This window comes from Haliotis rubra, unplaced genomic scaffold, assembly GCF_003918875.1.
Source record: "Haliotis rubra isolate DU_JTF1 unplaced genomic scaffold, ASM391887v1 Scf601, whole genome shotgun sequence".
Taxonomy (NCBI): Eukaryota; Metazoa; Mollusca; class Gastropoda; order Lepetellida; family Haliotidae; genus Haliotis; species Haliotis rubra.
In genome coordinates, this window is record NW_025767304.1 from 500,164 (window position 1) to 519,585 (window position 19,422).

General features: G+C 39.9%; 1 protein-coding gene across 1 annotated transcript in view; it reads right to left on the minus strand.

The window, feature by feature from the left end:
• Nucleotides 1-12,259: 12,259 nt before the first annotated feature.
• Nucleotides 12,260-19,422, minus strand: part of LOC124255524 (cerebral peptide 1-like) — a 47,140-nt gene continuing 39,977 nt past the window's right edge. The window contains exon 3 of the mRNA XM_046689461.1: nt 12,260-12,588. The gene's annotated coding sequence lies outside the window, so the exon portion shown is untranslated. The remainder of the gene's footprint in view (nt 12,589-19,422) is intronic.

Consider the following 19,422-nt stretch of genomic DNA (forward strand, 5'->3'; position numbering starts at 1 on the left):
CTTCGAGTGAGTGACTGAAGTTGTATACCCCTTGTAGCAATGCTCTAGCCAGATCACGACGGGGACACCAGAAATAAGCTTAAACATTGTACCCATGTGGGGCATCGAACTTTGCCTTCAATGTGATGAGTGAACGCTTCAACCACATTCCACCATGGTACAGGTTCGAGCACATGTAAAATTAGAAAGAATACGAAGGTCATATTTTCACAATCCTGTCTTCAGCGATACGGAAGCTTCTACGTTATCACTTAACGATATTCAGCAGCAGTTGCTGAAACGGCGACTAAGCTGTGGTGGGGAGCTTTTGTATGCCCCGAGGACTTGCTGAATAATTTAGTGGAAATACGTATAACGAACTATGGTTACAACAAACTATAATTAGTAGTCCCTTTGGGTTCGTTATAACCGTATTTTACTGTATATTGCTTCCGGTGTCCAGTTTCCTTTGCTTGTGGTAGGGGTGGTCTAAGTTGATCCGGAAGTAATTTGTGACATTACTGATTGTTTGAAATAACCCCCTGGCATGAATCATTGTGCATTTTATGACCCATGGTTCACCAGTATTAGTCGCGATCATTTAGCACCGTTATAAAACTGGAATGCTGCTGGCTGTGGATTAAAACGAAGATGACTACTAGTAGCTCAAAGCAAACAATGCCCTTATTCCCACGAAGGCTAGAATAGGTTGTAAGAGGTATAGTGTGGTCAGGCTCTCTGACTTGGTTGACACATATCATCGAATCCCCACTGTTTAGACCGATGCTCATGATGTTGATCACTGGATCGTCTGGTCCAGGCTTATTATTTACAGACCGCCGTCATATACGACGATGTCTAGTTCAATCCCCATCATTTAAGACCGTCGTCATCTAGCTGGGATATTGTGCGGCGTTAAATTACAAAGAAGCGCTCACTCACGATCACAAATTGAGCATTATCATTGAGCGCCTGAGCTCAGATAACGAACAATGCCCACGCAACTCTGTTCCAAATAGTCTCGTTGTATCTCAGGGAGATCCAAGGATCGCATTCGGAAAACGTTAGATCAATTCTCGGATCAAATACGCTTTCAACAAACTTCATTGTATAAATTTGATGGAAGTGTTAAATCTGTTACGTTAATATGACAGTTTAACGAATCATGTAGTGTAATATTGTTTGGTTTTAGTGAGTATTAAATAAGTAGAAAATATGTTTTTTAGTGAGTATTAATTCCGAGGCGATCGATGAAAACTTTGGGAGCGTGAACTTGGCTGATTGCGACTGCTAATTAAAAGAAATGATTATCTAAACAGGTAGGCATAATATTTTTGTAATAGGATGTGTTGTTTTAATTGTATATGGATTTATGTCTTATCCGAGCGAAAACACGTGTCACCAGGATACATCAGCACTGTAGGTTTTTGTATAGTTTGGTTATCTCCTGTCAGTAGTCGAACTGATTCATGTTATGTTCCAGAAGTACTAATGCAATATATCTTAACAATCGTCAGATATTTTTTACCTCCGTTCGAATTATTTTCTGTAAAAAATGAGACTCCAAATGAGATGTACCAGATTACATCTCGACCCTTGAAAGCATTTAGAAACAGAACACGGGCTGCTTTGATCTATTTGATACCCACTAGAAGCGGATCAATATCATTGACGTGTAAATATCAGTTTTCAATCAGAGAACTCAAGTATATTCGTCAAAAGAGTTAAAATGAAATTGTCGACTTGTAATAAATATCAAAAACATAATAAGCCCAAGATAATGTTATAAGGAATTTTATAGCGACACTGTTGTTTAAAGCTATGGTTATTCTTGAAAACTGAGCCACCCGTGCTCGAGAAAACAGTATGACTATCAGTAGGCAGTTAATGTACGCTCCCCGTTTCCCGAACACGTGAGTGAGTTCAGTTTTTTACGCCGCTTTTTAGCAATATTCCAGCAATATCACGGCGGGGGACACCAGAAATGGGCTTCACTCATTGTGCCCATGTGGGGAATCGAACCCGGGTCTTCGGTGTGACGAGCGAACGCTTTAACCACTAGGCTACCCCACCGCCCCTCACAAACACGTAGTATGATCACTATATTTTTATAGTGATTCACATGTTTATGGTTGGAATCGTATAGTTCTACTGATTGTAAAGTATGTTTTGTCACCTGTACTCGCGCAGCCTACTGTGATGATAATTTAACAATGACGAGTTATAACAATAACTTGTATAAAATTGTATTATCTATCCCTTCTTTTCTTTCATGTCTTTCTTTGACTATTGAAGGGCGATGAGGGAAGCCTAGTGGTTGAAGAACGGTTCGAGTCCCTAGTGTCTGAAGTCAATTTCTGGTGTTCCCTGTCGTGATATTGCTGGAATATTGCTAAAAAGCGGCGTAAAAAACTGAACTCACTCACGTGTTGAATCTGATAAAGAATGGATTCGACATAAACTGTGCAAAGAGAAACTAAGTTTGAGAATGTTATTCTTTTTGTACTTTAGCACACTGCTATAAATAATTTTACATAATATTACATTCACCTTGAGGAATGGAAAGGCTGCGTCATATGTTTCGTATGTGTTTTTGCAACAAAGATTTTATTACTTGAAGAAATGTTTGTGGAGTTTTCTTATAGGCTTATGACAAATCTTCGGAAATCTGCCGATGACATGAGAGGAATGGAGCGATCTACACATGGAAAATAAGAAAGAAATTCAAGACTAAGATTCAGAAGAGTTCCACGCAAACAAACAAAAATTTCTGAGACCAAACAGAAAAGTGAAGCTAAAAATTCCTGTTTGTCTCTGTTGACTCCAGGATCTTCGCTGGTCTGCCTTGAGCGACTTAACTTTGTCTAAGAAGAGAGATTTTAAATTTCCAAATGAAAAAGAGGTTGATTCTCATTTTTTTGCCATAGAGCACTTTTTTAAAATCTTCAGTTCGGAGGTGCATCACTCGCCGAGGTAACCGTTTTGCATAAAAGTATGATAATGGTGTTCTAATTTTGAGATTTAACCATACATCTGCAAATGATCATTTCTATAATTTAGTCTTTGTTAGTAAGATTGGTAAAATAGGTTTTTTACGTTTTTCGCTCATTTTCATGTGTACATAATACTAATAATAATGCACCCCTTCCACACCCTAAGGCATGCTCAAAGCGCTACAGAATATTTACACTGGAGTATTTACATATGAAGTTATACATAATATACTGAGAAAAGGTGGGTTTTAAGTCTGTACTTAAAAATGTAAATTGTGTCAGAGCTTTTAAGGGCACATGGGAGAGAGTTCCAAAGTACAGGTGCAGAGTAAGAGAATGATCGGTGTCCAAAGGATTTCAGTTTGTAGGATGGGATGACCAGTCGATTTTGTGTGTTTGAGCGCAAGTTGCGTGCGGGGACATACAGTTGTCTAAACGAAGTGTGCGAAGTAAAAATGGCTGTAACATGGGAATTAATTCACTTTTTGTTCTCTATAATTTTTATTTACAGTCCATTGACGTGATGGTTTCATTTCATTGATACATTAACTTAAAAGTCGTTAAAGAAATATGAAGACGAAAATTCTTTAATCGTAGTTAATGCCTAATACAAGTCCATTGTAGGATTCTAACTGTAATCTGGGCAAGTGTTAAAGAACCGCACCCACGAAGAGAAACGAGCTCGCGAACCGCCACCATCACCACTAACTCCGACAAGAAGAACAACAACTACACATCATAGCACATACGTCCATTAAATTTAGAAGTGTACAAATGACACGTGAATTAATCACCCGTTGTCCCGAAGAAGGAGATCAAGATCAAGTAAAATGTTCTGCCATTACAATCCTCAGGCAGAAGACTGGCTCTGAGCCCAACACATTCCACCTACGTAATGCACAGTCGCGTTAAGATTCACTCGAGTCTTCTCAAATCCCCCAACTCACCTGGAACTATCAGCAATATGGAGACGTTGTTTCTCCGATCGTTCCATATAACATCCAAGAGACCAGATGGCTACTTGTCATACCTGTTGAATATTTCAGACTTACTTCCACAATTGAAATTAATCAAAACCCACACACAATGTTTCTTATGTCGGGCATTATGTTCCATTCTGACAATTAATGTCTCGTTTGGTGTCGTCTTTCGGAATATGTAATTCCAATAATACATAATGTGGTGCCGGAATGTTCACATGACATGTCAGCCATAGAAGATAGACGCGGAGATGGAATATTACAGATTTTACTTGCGTTAGAAATACAAAGATGAGTCCCGTTCTAAAGGTTTTCACAAGATTTGACTGATCTGAAATAAATGTGCAGTATATGATGACTATAATATAAAGTGATTCAACGCCAACAGCGGCCTATGTAATATGTCAATTATCACACCTGTATCAGAAAAAACAGAGAACAATATGTCATCATTCCAAACATCCCCATGTCGGAGTCCATCTGACAAAGAGAACGACAAGATAGTTTTTTACACTGGGACTGTAAGGTAATGTTTTGAGTTGATCACAGAGCAAAGGTATGCTGGGTCTCAGGGTCTACCTTTTGAGTTGGTATTCCATATCAGTTTCAAACTGTATTTCCATCTCAACTATCTCTTCGATTGACTAATTCTATGATTAAAAAAGTACATATATATGAGCTTTAATATGATTCAAATTACATGGCACACGCGAAGCAACGTCGGGTGGTCAGGCTCACTGACTTGGTTGTACATGTCATCGTCACCCAATTGCGTAAATCGAAGCACACGTTGTCAATCCCTGGATCGTCTGGTTAAGATGTAGCTAGAATAGTGCTTATTGCGTCAAACAAACAAACATGAAGCACCGTAGTTCCATGTCACCGTGTACACGGGTTACGATTACATTTACTTGTACATATAAGTCTGCACACAGCTAAAATGATTGTGAAACGCGCTCATTCAAAACAGCTATATTATCCTTGTCTCGACTTTCCTATACCTTTGACGCCAATCACGACACTGACGAGAACGGTCAACTGTTGATAAGTTACCCGTCCAACTGTAAAGAGCCACATGGGTAATTGGTAATATGCATTGTTTTATGAACATAGGTTCTTTTCAATATCACGCTCTCAATGTTTATGTCTAGGCAGCATTAATGAATATCAAGCACAAAAATGGGACTGAGGAATACGTAGCTCGGGAACCTTTCAGGAAAATATACTGAGTCTCTCTTCCACGGAGAGAAGAAAATGCTGACACAGACGTATATGAATGCGTGCGTGCGTGCGTGCGTGCGTGCGTGCGTACGTGTGATTTACTTTTATGCTGACAAGATCATACTCTCTTCTACCGAGGAGGGGAAAATGTTTCCAGGTGCTGCCATATTTGTTTTTTTTTTGTTTTTGTTTTGTGTGTGTGTGTGTGTGTGTGTGTGTGTGTGTGTGTGTGTCTGTCTGTCTGTCTGTGTGCGTGTTACTTTGTATGCTGATAAGACCAAACTCTCCTCCACTGAGAAGAAAAATAATAAATTATATATATATGACTATTATATGTATTATTTTATATGCTGACATGATCACACCAAGACACTGACATAGAATCATGTAGAATCATCAACATGTCGTTACTATCTTGTAATATTTAGGATTTGCTTTATGCTTTTGAAAACATCTGCTCCGTGCAGTCTCTATTAATTGAGAAGTGAAGTGTTCTATATGATCAATTAAGAAGATCAATGTCAACGCATATTGCATCAGGTATGTTGCAAGTAGATATGTGAACCTGTGACAAATCCAGAAATTTAGTGTGAAATGTCGAATCCCAAATGCTTCTCAGTAACCTGTGATCGTTGATTTCAATTCGGTGGGATTTCATTGCGTTTCCCACTTCGTCAACACCATAACGATGTCGTCGGTTTCATTGATGTAGTATGCATCAAGACCCGCATCACATGGGACCCCCTCCCTATTCACTCACTCACTCACTATTATTTGGATGCAAAGAGGTTACGGTGGTAAGGAAACTATGTGTCGTTGTGCAGCGAAGTCTCCTTCTGGGAATTTGTTTCAATAATCAAATCAAACCGAAGCACTCCCGTGTCTTAACTCGATAAACAATTTATAGGGCAACGGATAGACAGTGAAATAACCCTAATAGATTTCGTGTCGACATTGCCCATAAAACTAAGATAGATTGATATGTATCGCCTAGTGTTCGTACCACCTTGTTCTGCTATTACCGTGTACATTTACAGTTTTATTGTTACTAACGAGCTTAACTTTATCAAGTATATACCTTGTACCACTCTCGGGTTGTTGTTAGCTTTGAGACAAGATGCAAAGGATCACATCTACACTACTGTGTAGGTAACTTGAGGTAATTTCACATACCATTTGCAAGGATTTGTGATTTAATAGTCATTGGCCATGGCTCGTACGCGTCTTTCATTGGTCATGAATGAGATTAATTGACGTTAGTTCTCTATTTCAAATTATTTGATCTATATCTGTCTTAAAGACGTTGTAAAGGGCAAAAGGTATACTTCGTTCAGGAATCAGTACCATTGCACCTGCATAACGACGGAATCTCGAAAACGCATCAATTATCATAGCCTGTTAAAGGATGGTATCTCAGTGTAATCCTTGTGTGTTGCGTTAAGCAACAGCTGATTGTGTGACAAGCATACGGTAAATGTTATAAGATTCATGCCTCCAAGTCTTCGTTGGATCAGGTCACGAAAATGTTATGAATGTGTGAGGTATGATCATCTATACAATACATGTGAAGGAGTATGGTTTGACGCCGCTTGAAACAGTATTTTAGACATTTCATGATTTCAAGTTTATAGAGAGAGGATATATCGCAGGGATGCCACACACTATGACCTTTACCACTTTCATGACACGATCACGAACAAGGGGCTAACACATAACCCTCCAGAGGGAATCGCGGCGAACAAACGACTAAGGAACTCGTGCCAGGGCAATATCAGCAACAGTCGTCTCATGATGTACCCGTGTCCAGAACAACATGGGACGCTGTAACCGTAAAGGTACCCCATCGCTTTATGCGATAATTAACAAAGGGACATTGGAAAATGCCATGATCAGAGTACAGATAGTTCCCGGAAACCATCTTTGCAAATGCTATGAAGTTAGGGCCTCGTCTATAATCACAGAAAGTATTCGAGGCAAGGGGAATTAATATCATTTGGATTCTCAAAAACTTTTGAATTTGACAAAATTGAGGAAGGACTTCATTCCTTGATCCATGGGACATTTAAAAATAAACGCCATGAACAAAGATATTCCTACATATTGATCTTCAGAGGTTCAGGACAATTTGTCAAAATGAGAAAACAATATGTGAAACGCTCCACGCATTGACAACAATTTGGTAACTTTTTGGGTCTCTATTTACAAATATACAATATAGATGATATGTTTATCGCTGAAACGGTTGCATTTATTCATTTAAGCATACGTGCAGCTATCTTTGATATATAATTATCGCGATATTTCGTGATCATCTGATCATAATTGGTCATCGCGATATTTCTTGAGATCTATACTAAGCAGCAAAGAAACGTCAGTTTGAAATTTTCCTTTGCAGAAACGGATAACTGTAAACTCATTTAATGTTTTGATTGTATATTTTTGACAACATCTCTAACTTTACCTGAGCAAAGACATTCCTTCCCAAAATGGTCTCAAAAATGCAACCTGATCTCGGAGATGGTACAGTGTTCTCCATGTTTTTCATGCAACTAATGCTGCACGTGCTGCTCACAAGGACCATCCCTATAAAATGCACACACACCCCACACCCCACCCCACCCCACCCCCAAGCCTGGTTGAAACATTCACATTACAACGTCAGCAGGATGCCGCGACTCACGACAGCTCAGAGGAACCAGGCGCTAGGAAGACTTGAAGCTGACCACACTGCACAAGCCGTTGCCAATCACTTCCAGGTCAACGTTCGGACCATCTATAGGCAGCAGCAACGTTTCTGGGCCACCAACACCACAAATGATCGCCCCCGTACTGGCAGACCAATGGTGACCACAAGACGACAAGACCTCCATGTTATGCGACAGCATGTACAGAATCCCTTCATGCGGGCATCCGAAACAGCATGCCAGACAGTGGGAACACACGGAAGACCAATCAGCACTGATACAGTACGCCGACGCCTTAACAGCGGGAACCTCCATTGCCGTAGACCTTACCGTGGACCTATCCTCACTCCTCGTTATCGGCGTGAATGTCTACAGTTTGCCCTACAACACCAACACTGGCGTTACAGGCAATGGAGAACTATTCTGTTCACAGATGAGAGTCGGTACTGCGTGACAACTGCAGATGGCAGAACAAGAATATGGCGACGACGTGGCCAGCGTTACTCAGACCAATGTGTCATGGAAAGAGACTCATGGGGAGGTGCAAGCATCATGGTATGGGGGTGGAATAGGCCTGAACCAGATAGTGGGTCCTGTGGTGTTCCCGAACCTTGGTCCAGGCAGAGGAAGCGGCATCACAGCGGTGCGCTACATCGACCAAGCTCTCAGACCCCACGTCATACCACATATTGCACGTCACCGGAACAACATTTTCCAGCATGATAACGCCCGGGCCCATAATGGCAGAGCTACACGGGACTTCCTACAGCAGAACGGTGTCAACATTATGCAGTGGCCAGCCCTTAGTCCTGATTTAAACCCAGTTGAAAATCTTTGGGATGAAATTCAAAGGAGACTGAATAATGTCATACCGAGGCCGAACACAGCCGATTTATTGCGCCAGGCCTTTCTCAGAGTGTGGTTCAAGGTGCCAATGGCCTTCTTCAATCGATTGGTGCACTCCATGCATAGACGCTGTGCTGCAGTTATTGCCGCTCGTTGTGGTCACACTAGATACTGAAGTCAAGGGTCTGAATGGACTGCAAACGTTCACGTAATGTCTTGGAATTGTGCTGAGTTATACATTGATGTGTCAAGATAGTGAACACAAAAAAGTGTTTTGAATTCGTACTGACGTTTGTTGGCTGCTGAGTATATTTCAACCAGCACTATAGGACACCTAGGTGCTGGTCATTAGAAATGATTTTTGGGATTTGGTATATTGTTCCGTTGGAGTGATATACCTTCAGGTTATTGCTTCCTTCCAGAAGATCTATTCCACTCCTAAACAGTGGAACCGTTAACCTAGTATACATTTCAACAGGGTGAATGAATTATCCTTAATACAAACATCCGATTCTGAAGCTGCCTTGACTGTGTGCGTATAATCGTACCCTCGTAGCATGGGAATGTGCTCATACTTTCACCCATTCGTTTGCCTGGTCTAACGTCCAAATACAGCATATTCCAACTTTCACTCACATAATATCTCTCCAGTTAGTGATTGATTTGTCGGTTCATGTAACGTTTTTTGCACTAATACAGCACTGATACATTTGAAGATTTTTTGTATATCAGTTGCAAACATGATGACACCAATACAGATGTATCAGGTTGAAACTTGACACTTTAAACCATTAGAAATGAAATTCAGGCTGCTTTGAATTATTTGATACCCAACTAACAGAGGATCAATTTCATTGCCTACTTAAATGTCGCTTATTCCATTACAGTAAAATGTATTTAAAAAATGGAACAAAATTAAATTGTCAAAGTCTAGTAAATGTATTATTTATCCTTTATCGCTTTGTATATTGAACGCATAACCTTCATAGAAATACAACGACGAAAAAAAGATTTCATAACCGTTTCAAATTATGTTATCCAATTGTTTGGAGAATAATCAACTCTATGCTGAAACTCGCAATAGCACAGAAGTGGGGATTTGACCTCTGATTAAAATTAAAGAATCAATGGTGTGTAGTTTATGTCGCTCGTTAGAAAGGATGCACGTGAAACCGTTAAACAAACACGTCACTGTTGTCAACCACATTTGACGTCACACACTACTAAGAAGCAATCATATACTAGGCATCATCGTCGCAATGGCTGCCATCGTGCAGCTTCCGTGAAGCTAGCGACTGACTGACTGACTGAGTTTTGGTTTTACGCAGCTTTTAGCAATATTCCAGCAACATCAAGGCGGGGGACACCAGAAATGGGCTTCACACATTGTACCCATGTGGGGATTCGAACCCGGGTCATCGGCGTGACGAGCCAACGCTTTAACCACGAGGCTACCCCACCGCCCCGTGAAGCAAGCGAACAGATGAATGTCCTTGTGTTACACAAATAATGGGCAGCTTATTTCGATTCGTTATTTGTGTTTTTGCAAGGTGTAATTTGTACCATTTGTACCTCATATTCTGGACGGAATGTTTAACCTAGTTGAAGCAAATTCTTGCTGTCTCTCTGTAACATGGTCGGGATGTAACTGAAATTGTATTATACTGAAACTCACTCATCTACAAAATGGCTGTAATGAGCCTTGACCAATGGTGGTTCAATAAAATATGACTTTATTCATTCTCGCTGTTGTAGATAGCGGATTAACCAACAACACTGTTTTGCCAGTTAGGGCGGTGGGGTAGCCTAATGGTTAAAGCGTTGGCTCGTCACGCCGAAGACCCGGGTTCGATTCCCCACATGGGTACAATGTGTGAAGCCCATTTCTGGTTTTCCCGCCGTGATGTTGCTTGAATATTGCTAAAAGCGGCGTAAAACCAAACTCAGTCAGTCAGTCAGTCAGTTTTGCCAGTTACAAACTGGGATCTGTTCTGTCGGATATTCAAGGCTTGATGATCTGTGGCAAGGTGCGAGTAAATGAGTTAAGTGTTACGCCGCTCTTAGTAATATTCCAGCAATATGAGGAAGGTAGACATCAGAAATGGGCTTCACACATTATACCCATGTGGGGGATCGAACTAAACGTGAACGCTTTAACCACTAAGCTACCCCACCGCACCTTTGTGGCAAGGTCCGGTCATTCCTACTTTGAGTGATTCCATACTGGACACATATATTTCTGCAGTGTACATATAGGTGTTACTCTTATATCAGCTGTATGTATGTCTGAATAACGATTGTGATGGTCATAACGATTCTCATTTGGAAATGTAATGTAAGAAATGGCCTGTAACCGAAGTGAGTATATTTTTAGCTTTGAATAACATCGGTAATAACCCGTATTTTTAAGTAGGCAGTTATCATCAGTCATTGTTTATAACTGGTAATATACATTGTGTTGATGTTACTTTTATAGGTATATGCCAAAGCAAGTTCTCACACGTGTTATGTTCTATTGACCCGAATACACTAGGTCTAAGAACCCTACTCCTGCGTGATCTTGTTGGAGAGGGGCAGTGAGGTAGCCTAGTGGGTAAAGTGTTGGCTCGTCACGCCGAAGACCCGGGTTGGATTCCCCACTTGGGTACAATGTGTGAAGCCCATTTCTGGTGTCCCCCGCCTTGATGTTGCTGAAATATTGCTACAAGCGGCGTAAAACCAAACTCACTCACTCACTCCATCTTGTTGGAGTAAAGCAAAGCAGAACGTAGGCAATTGACATTAGTGGTCAAGGTTACCCGGACAAAATCGAGCAAGCCGTTTCATGGAGACCATTGCTGTGTGTGATGGAACCTTCCTTCATTTTAACAGACAATATGGCCTATGTTGCAGCCTCACTGTAATTTACTCACATAGTTACAATGCCGTTGCTGTATTGTTTGTTTCCATGAGAAGTGGCAGGATTTCTGCACATGAATGTACACATCTATGTTGTAATGGTCAATTGCAAAATCCCAACGGGTAGCTTGTAACAATATTTGTGTCTGTACTATGTATCTTGAAAGGTAACCAAATGAGTGTTCATTAATCCCGAACCGAAGATATTCGATGTAAGTCTGGATTTTGACTTGTACCAAATGTTTCAGTGCTTGACGTGACCTTGCATGTGTATGTGAAGTGTGCCACCGGTGGGGTTGAATACTGTTGAAACTTTTCTTATTTTTATACATGAAAACGCCTTATTTGTAATTTCAATCGTAAAGTCGATGTTTTACAGCAGATACGTCTTTGGATTATGAAAAGGTTTTTGTCGCTTTTTGCGATAGGTATTAATTCATAGTATGGACAAAATACATATGATGCTGCATTCGCGCTGTGCAGGTTCGCATCTAGATTCCGAAAGGTCTGAGTTCGCCAAACATACCCCAGCAGGTGAAGATCGACGATCTAGCCAGTTCTGGCTTTCTCTACACGTTATGCTGTCACGCCAAGACATATAAAACAAATTGGTAACGGCGCTGAACCTAAACACTTACTCAAAAAACAAAGAACAGAGTTCCAGTTACAAACTGTTTATTTCCTCTCCTCTCAACAGGGTGATGCAACAATAAGAACACAGAACATCAGTGCAACGAACACAGTGATATAGCAGCTTAATCTTGAGCAGTTGGTACTGGGGAAGTCCTTTTGTTTCTTGTGTATTCTTCAAAGTAATTCCTTCTGATTTCTATTGGTTTAGCAGCTATGTAGAGTCTTCTGTATGGATTTGAAAAGAATGGTATCAGTAACGTGTTTGGGAACATCCAGTAGGACACCACAGCAGCCAGCTTAACGAGTCGATCACCTTCTCAAACTCTTTCATATCTTGACCTTTGATCTCCCAGCCTGAAACAAGATCACAGTCGGGTAACTTCAAAATAACTTATACACTGTTACGTTTTGATGTAAACCTTCCACGTGAAGGCGACGTAATCGGTTTTGCCATATCGGGATGCATGATTCATTTCAGTCATTATATTATAAAATATGTATGATTACGTCACAACATTGCCAAATGTGTGAGTCAGGTATTTTATAATGTCAGAAGATCTGACGACTTCATCAATTAAAGACCATCTTGTAAAGAACCAATGACGGACCGCTCTTGCGCAGGAGGTCTCTGGATAGCAGGCCCTATATAATCTATAATTTATTAACATTACTATAATGACAGGAGTGATGGAGTATCCTCTTGGTCACACATTACCCCGAAGATACTGATTTCTTTACGAGCAGCGTAATATAATGGTTTCATCCTTTACCGTTATCGTTCGACCTTTGTCAAAAAGCTTCGTGAAACCTTACTGCGGTCACTCCATATGTATTGTTATGCTGCATATGTCACATTAAAGATAGATGTTGAAGTGCCACTACATAACATTTGTATGGGCCGTCCTAGAAGGATCGGGTGATCAGGCTTGGTCAGTAGGCTAATTACGTGTCACTGTGCCCAGATGTCCTTTCCTGGTTGTTGTTTGCCTTGTCATGATAATCTGACCATTTTGCAAGCATCCCTGTCGTTATATAGTCTTGGGAAAAGTTGTTGTCACTCCGAATTTTTTATGGATCATGAACTAAATAGATAATAGAATATGGTCTCACTGGTCTGTTTTATTACAAGTTCATGTGACCGCCTCCGTGGTGTAGTGGTTAGAGCGTCCGCCCGGAGAGCGGAAGGTCGTGGGTTCGATCCCCGGTCGCGTCATACCAAAAGACGTTAAAATATGGTACTTGTTGGTCTCTGTCTGGCGCTCGGCATTAATGGGTACAACAAGGACTGGTCGGCTTGGAGTCAGTATAATGTGTCTGAGTGGGGTATTCATGCTTCACTGCGGCATGGTATCTCAGTGGGCTAGCACTATAAAACCAGCTTAAGTCTGGGCTAGTACAAGCAGCCGCACATACACATACACACGCATGCACGTCGTCATATGAGCGAAATATTCTCAAGTACGACGTAAAACCCAATTTCACCTCACCTCACTAGTTCATGTGAATCAGTTAATTGGATATTTGAGTACTGACAATCGATATCAGGTCACCGATCTACCTGAAGATGAACCCAAACTTTGATGCCAACTCTCATGTTATTTTAATTCTGCCATTCCGGGCAGGCTTTCCGATTTATTTGTATGAAGAAACTGATCACCAAGGAGGGGGAGAGTAAATAGTTCCCACGGGCCTGCCTACTTCTTGCTTATTCCAAAATTTCCCTCAAATATCATCAGCGATTTTATCAATGAGGAAATCAAGAATGTTTTAGTTACAAGAAAAATATTGCTTTCATGTCCGAACTTTCGAGAACAGGGATGTAACTATATCGATTGTCACATATGTTATAGTTGGGATTACACTTGACCACTTGACCACGTATGTTACATTTGACACCTTACTAAATGGCATTGTGTATTTATATAATGATTGTCACCACGTTAAGTGTCATATGTCCAGTGAAATGATGTTTTAAAATTATACAGCTTTTCAAGTTAAAATATATAAAATATCTTATAAAAAAAACGTGTTCAATCCTATGGAAATGTTCTATAACGCGACTGACATGTAGTCCCTGGAACGATCTCTATTCACAATTGATTACCAAACTATGTTCAACTATGAGTAGACATGAAGCGAAAGTTGACAGTGATACATTGCTCTAGATTATATTTATATCTTTAAAATTAGAATTCATGTAGGTACGTGAACTTTTTCTGTCATAAACAAGGCGCCACATCTTGAAGGACATACTGACAGACCATAAGTTTAAATCTGCTTAAGGCAGCGTGATCACGCTATTCGGTGACGTCACGTTAGTTGTCTTGTACATCATAATATTGAATAATTTTGCTTCATTAGCCACCTGTTTTATGTCCATTTTCCTTTTGCTAAGTATTAAAATATATTGAAAGGAACGATGACATACGTAATTAACACAACAGCTGTTCTCTATAATTGCGCACAAATCAAGTGCAATTTGGACATCTACTTTCGAAGCAATCGTTAGTAACAAGGAGAAATAAATGAAAGTTTCCATCTCCAATTCGTCTCATCAGAAAATAGCATAATTTGATCATTGCACAAGGCGTTTCCAGAATTACTAATCATCCGAGAGAGACTCCTTGCTTACTTTCGATCTCGTGGACTTTTCCGTTAGAAGTCGCCCGCCTTATTCCCTTTCTTGTAAGCCGTAGTTCGAAGCGTCAATATTTCCAAAGCTCAACGAGAGCCAACAACACCGCGCGGGCACACAAGCGTCGTAAGCAAGAGTTATCAATGCGTATATGGTCAGGTATTATTTGGGAAATTATATTTAGGTCCTACTTACAGTTCGCAAATAAGCACAAAACCAATTATTGAAGAAAGAAGATCATTTCAAATGTACAAGTACCAACGCTATGTAAACTTGTATGCAGATACAAACTGAATGAAGAACAGATGAAAACTAAGCGCTAAAAGGAAAGTAATTTCTACTACCACTATTTTTTACACGCCTGTCTGGGTTAGAATTGGTATTCAGCAACCCATGCTTGTTGTATGAGGCGACTAACAAGTCGGATTATCGTATGACAATTGCGTAGATCGATGCTCATGATGTTGATCACTGGATTTTCTGGTCCAGATTCGGTTGTTTACAAACCACCGCCATATTGACGGAATATTGCTGAGTGCGGCGTTAAACAACAAACAAACAAATCATACGCCTGTGTTAACAAACAATTAATGAAGATATAAGGTGTTCGCAAAAACACAAATGAACAAACAGGCATCATAGAGGTAAGGAATCAGTGAACTTGTTTCCATCCATAAATGGCATGGTTCCATTCACATGTAATTCTGTGACATGTTATCCGATGCCCTACCCTCTTCATCCTACTTCCTTCACCAAAAGGTGAACAGGTAAATAGTGGTGTTTCCAGTGCCTTAGTTTCAGGTACTTTATTGTGCGTACAATGTCACAAGCAGTACATTAGGTAGATACTTTAAGTCAGCGATATTTGTTCCTTCAGAAACATAGTTTCTCAAATATTAAAACAATTTGTTAAGAAAGTTTAAATTTTGTTAACTATCTTCAAGAGTGCCTAAGATCTTCTCAAACAGAAATGTGACCCACAGTGTGATCTTGCCAAAAGACCGTCTAAATAGGATATGTTCACAATGGAATGTTTTAAACACAGGACGTTTTTCTGACACTATCTTGGTCGGAGTCCATCGATACGTTTGCAAACACTCTCACGATCGTGCGAGCAACCGCAGGACGACTCTAGCCTTTGGTCGATACCTCGACAAGAAACTGTTGATACACACCAGTGTCCGGGGTTAAACAGGTTACCGACAAATTGACTCTGGCTGATCAGACGAGCGATATCAATGATTATTGATCACCAGTGGGCGTGACAGTTGCCTTAACATGATCTGCGTCCCGTGTGCAAAGGCCAAGATGACAAGATAGATGTGTACAGAGATGGACAACATCTCTGACATGCATGCAAAGGATCGTTCATTTTCATGAAAAAACACGTGATCAATCTCGAGATAACACATTCATGGGCAAATAAGTGATTTGGCTTTTTTAAATTTATAATTCAATCGCAGACAAAAAACAAAGGAACGGATGGTATCATTTCATTAAACTTTTCAGAAATCCACATTACATGTAATTTAATCTCCCAGAAAAATGTTATCCTATTATTCAAATTTGCATAACAATCTAAGTAAAAACGGTAATTTAATTCTTCAGTGACGTCGTGGTAAGAATGCTAAACGGAATTCCCCTTTATAACCATTAAAGGGTTTTGGAAACGACACACTTAAGCATCACCTTCTCAGACCATGGTTCCAAAGCTCATTTAGTTATCATCTTTCCAACACTGTATCATGTCAAGAAGAAACAGCAGCGAATGACTTACTTGTACGCTGCACCTCCTTGGAGCATTTTACTTATTGTTTGCCTATGGCACCAAGGAAATTCATTTACTCTATTTGTCAGTTTCATTTTTGTCTGTTAATTGCTAGAGGAACACCCCTGTCCCAATTAAAATGTTGTTTAGCTCCTGTTTACATCAACGGGTCCATGAATAACGTTGCTTTTCTACTGTGTAAAAACTAAGCAGTGGCAATCAAATTGTTTTGGCGACATTATTCACCATTAGCGTGTGATAGATAACATCTTGTTTCACATCGTCAATATCTCATAGGATCATGATGAATGTGAAGTGACTTAATTTGACATTATACACCTGTTTTCGGGGAACTGCGTTCCAGATAACCAGCTTATAAACATTGTAGTGAAGAGGCACGAGGTATTTTTTTTAGGAATTCATGTTGGTCGGTAGTTAATATCCTTTGGCTGAGTGTTACTGATCCATCACACACAATTAATGACGATATATAAAACCAGTATGTTAACTGAGGAGAAAAATCTGCCATGCAAGCATCAGTACTATCAAACTTTTGTCTTGTCTTGAACTTTTGACTAAGAAAATGATTACATGTTCAGTACTGAATTCAAAAGAGAAGAGAGAGAGAGAGAGAGAGAGAGAGAGAGAGAGAGAGAGAGAGAGAGAGAGAGAGAGAGAGAGAGAGAGAGAGAGAGAGAGAGAGAGAGAGAGAGACGCATCATGACGTCCAGCAGATGTACCACCTACTTCATGTCTCAGAAATGAATCATATTCCTTTGTGCAGCTTTTGTCATACTCGCAGAAAGTATTTGAGTCGACTGGTATGTAGATTCTTAAAACATAAAGGATTTCTTTGAATTTACCCCTTTTGTGATTTTTTGTATTTACTCATCTGGGGAAGCTTTAGGGTGAAGATATTCAGCCAAGAAGTAGGCATCCGCATTGGTACCAAATTGTGCTGATCTGTTTCTATGTACATATACATCTAAACGTACGTTCGGATAGGTAAAATAGAAAATAGATATAGTTACATCTGTATCATCGAAAGTTCCGTGCAATTTGCAAATCTTATCTAAAACAATATATGAAATGTTTGACGTCCTTGTTGTAACATATAAAATTATGGAATTATTCATAGAGGCAAGAAATAGGCATGCAATGGTTCCAGTTACGCTTCCTACCCTTTTGATCAGTTCCTTACTGGATTGTCAAAATCAAAAGAATGTGTTCATGAGGATTTCTAAACTTCAGGAATATCGGTGATTTGATTTTCTGCAATATCGACCAATTTCCTTGCACATATTTATCCTACCTTAACTAGAAGTCACCGTGAAGACTAAAGCCGCCTTATCCGTTTAATATGTATTAGATGTATTATGCATAAGAAGGCAGGGTAATGAAAGGAAATCATAACAAATGTATACGAAGAATGACTTCAACTATGAAATAATCAACTTCCCTTCCCTTGTGATGAGCAACATTCCAGAAGCTGCAGCCTTTGGTTTCTGTGTTTCACAACTTCTCGGATAATGTCTATCGTGCTCTTTCTACTTTCAGAGTCTTTCAAAGAGTGCACTAAAACTATTGTTCAAAACTGTCAGATCGAACTTTCACATGCACTAAGTGTTAGGGTAAACATTTCTAAACATGACACAACAATGACCACAGTGTTATAGAATTTCCTATTTTGTCAGATACAATGAGTTCTCATGCCCGGATGAATAATTGACTTGCCTTTGAATCTATGTTTGATAGGTGGCTCAGGATTCTTTAACCTCTCCGCGAACACCTATCGTCATCACTATTGAATAGTGCTTCACTGACACACGGTCCGAACATACCCAGAATTGTGCAATGGAATCTGCTTAAGCAAAATTGTTTTATTGAAATCATCGAAAGGCTTTACTCATACAAATTAAGTATCACGACTCACTTAAATGTTTCTACTTTTACGATTTGCTACTTGTTCGACAAGTCTTTAACAGACGCTACATTTTTATATCTCATTAACACAGAGCCACGAAGAAACAATCACGCTCAAAGAGTTTATGCAGATGGAGGATGTCTCCACGAAAGTGTTCTTCCCAGTAAACGGAACGACAATTAATGAGTGAGATTAAATAGGTTAAACTGCCGCTTTGAACTATTTCAGGCATGACCCAGCTTGTCTTAGACTTATACCTCTTTGGTGAACACTCGGTAACACAATTTGGGAAAATCGTGGATTCCAAACTGAGTGTGTGCATACGTTCCTGGCACATAGACGGGACCAAGCAATTGATGACAATTCCTTAGCTTAAATAATGTATCAAAGTATTTGTACCAAAATATACCCACAGATGGATTTGGCAATGTAGATATTGTTACATAAACGAGACCTCTCCCAATTTCGCTCATATGACACTGCTAGTTTAAGCTGTCAGTAAGTAAGCGTATTCTAATTTGCGTGGCGTCGATTTTTCACTGTCAAGATGTTAGTTTGAACTTTTTTTGTTACCATGTGTCCCACTATGATAATTGTCAGTGTGGTATCTGTGAGGAGAAATCAGTTATCGACCAGTTTGGATAATGAAATTGGATAATACCACATGACGACCATAAAGTTCAGCGCACTGACTTACGTTCTGATATGCCTTGGCCATACAAAGATGACGAACACCTAAAGTTTCTTGTCCATGACAAAATCAACGGTGCCGATGATTTGCGTTGTGAAAATAATTGAACAAGGTGTTATAAGGCAAGTTTCGTTATTTCCGTTTATTATTCATCCCCACTGATGTCGTTC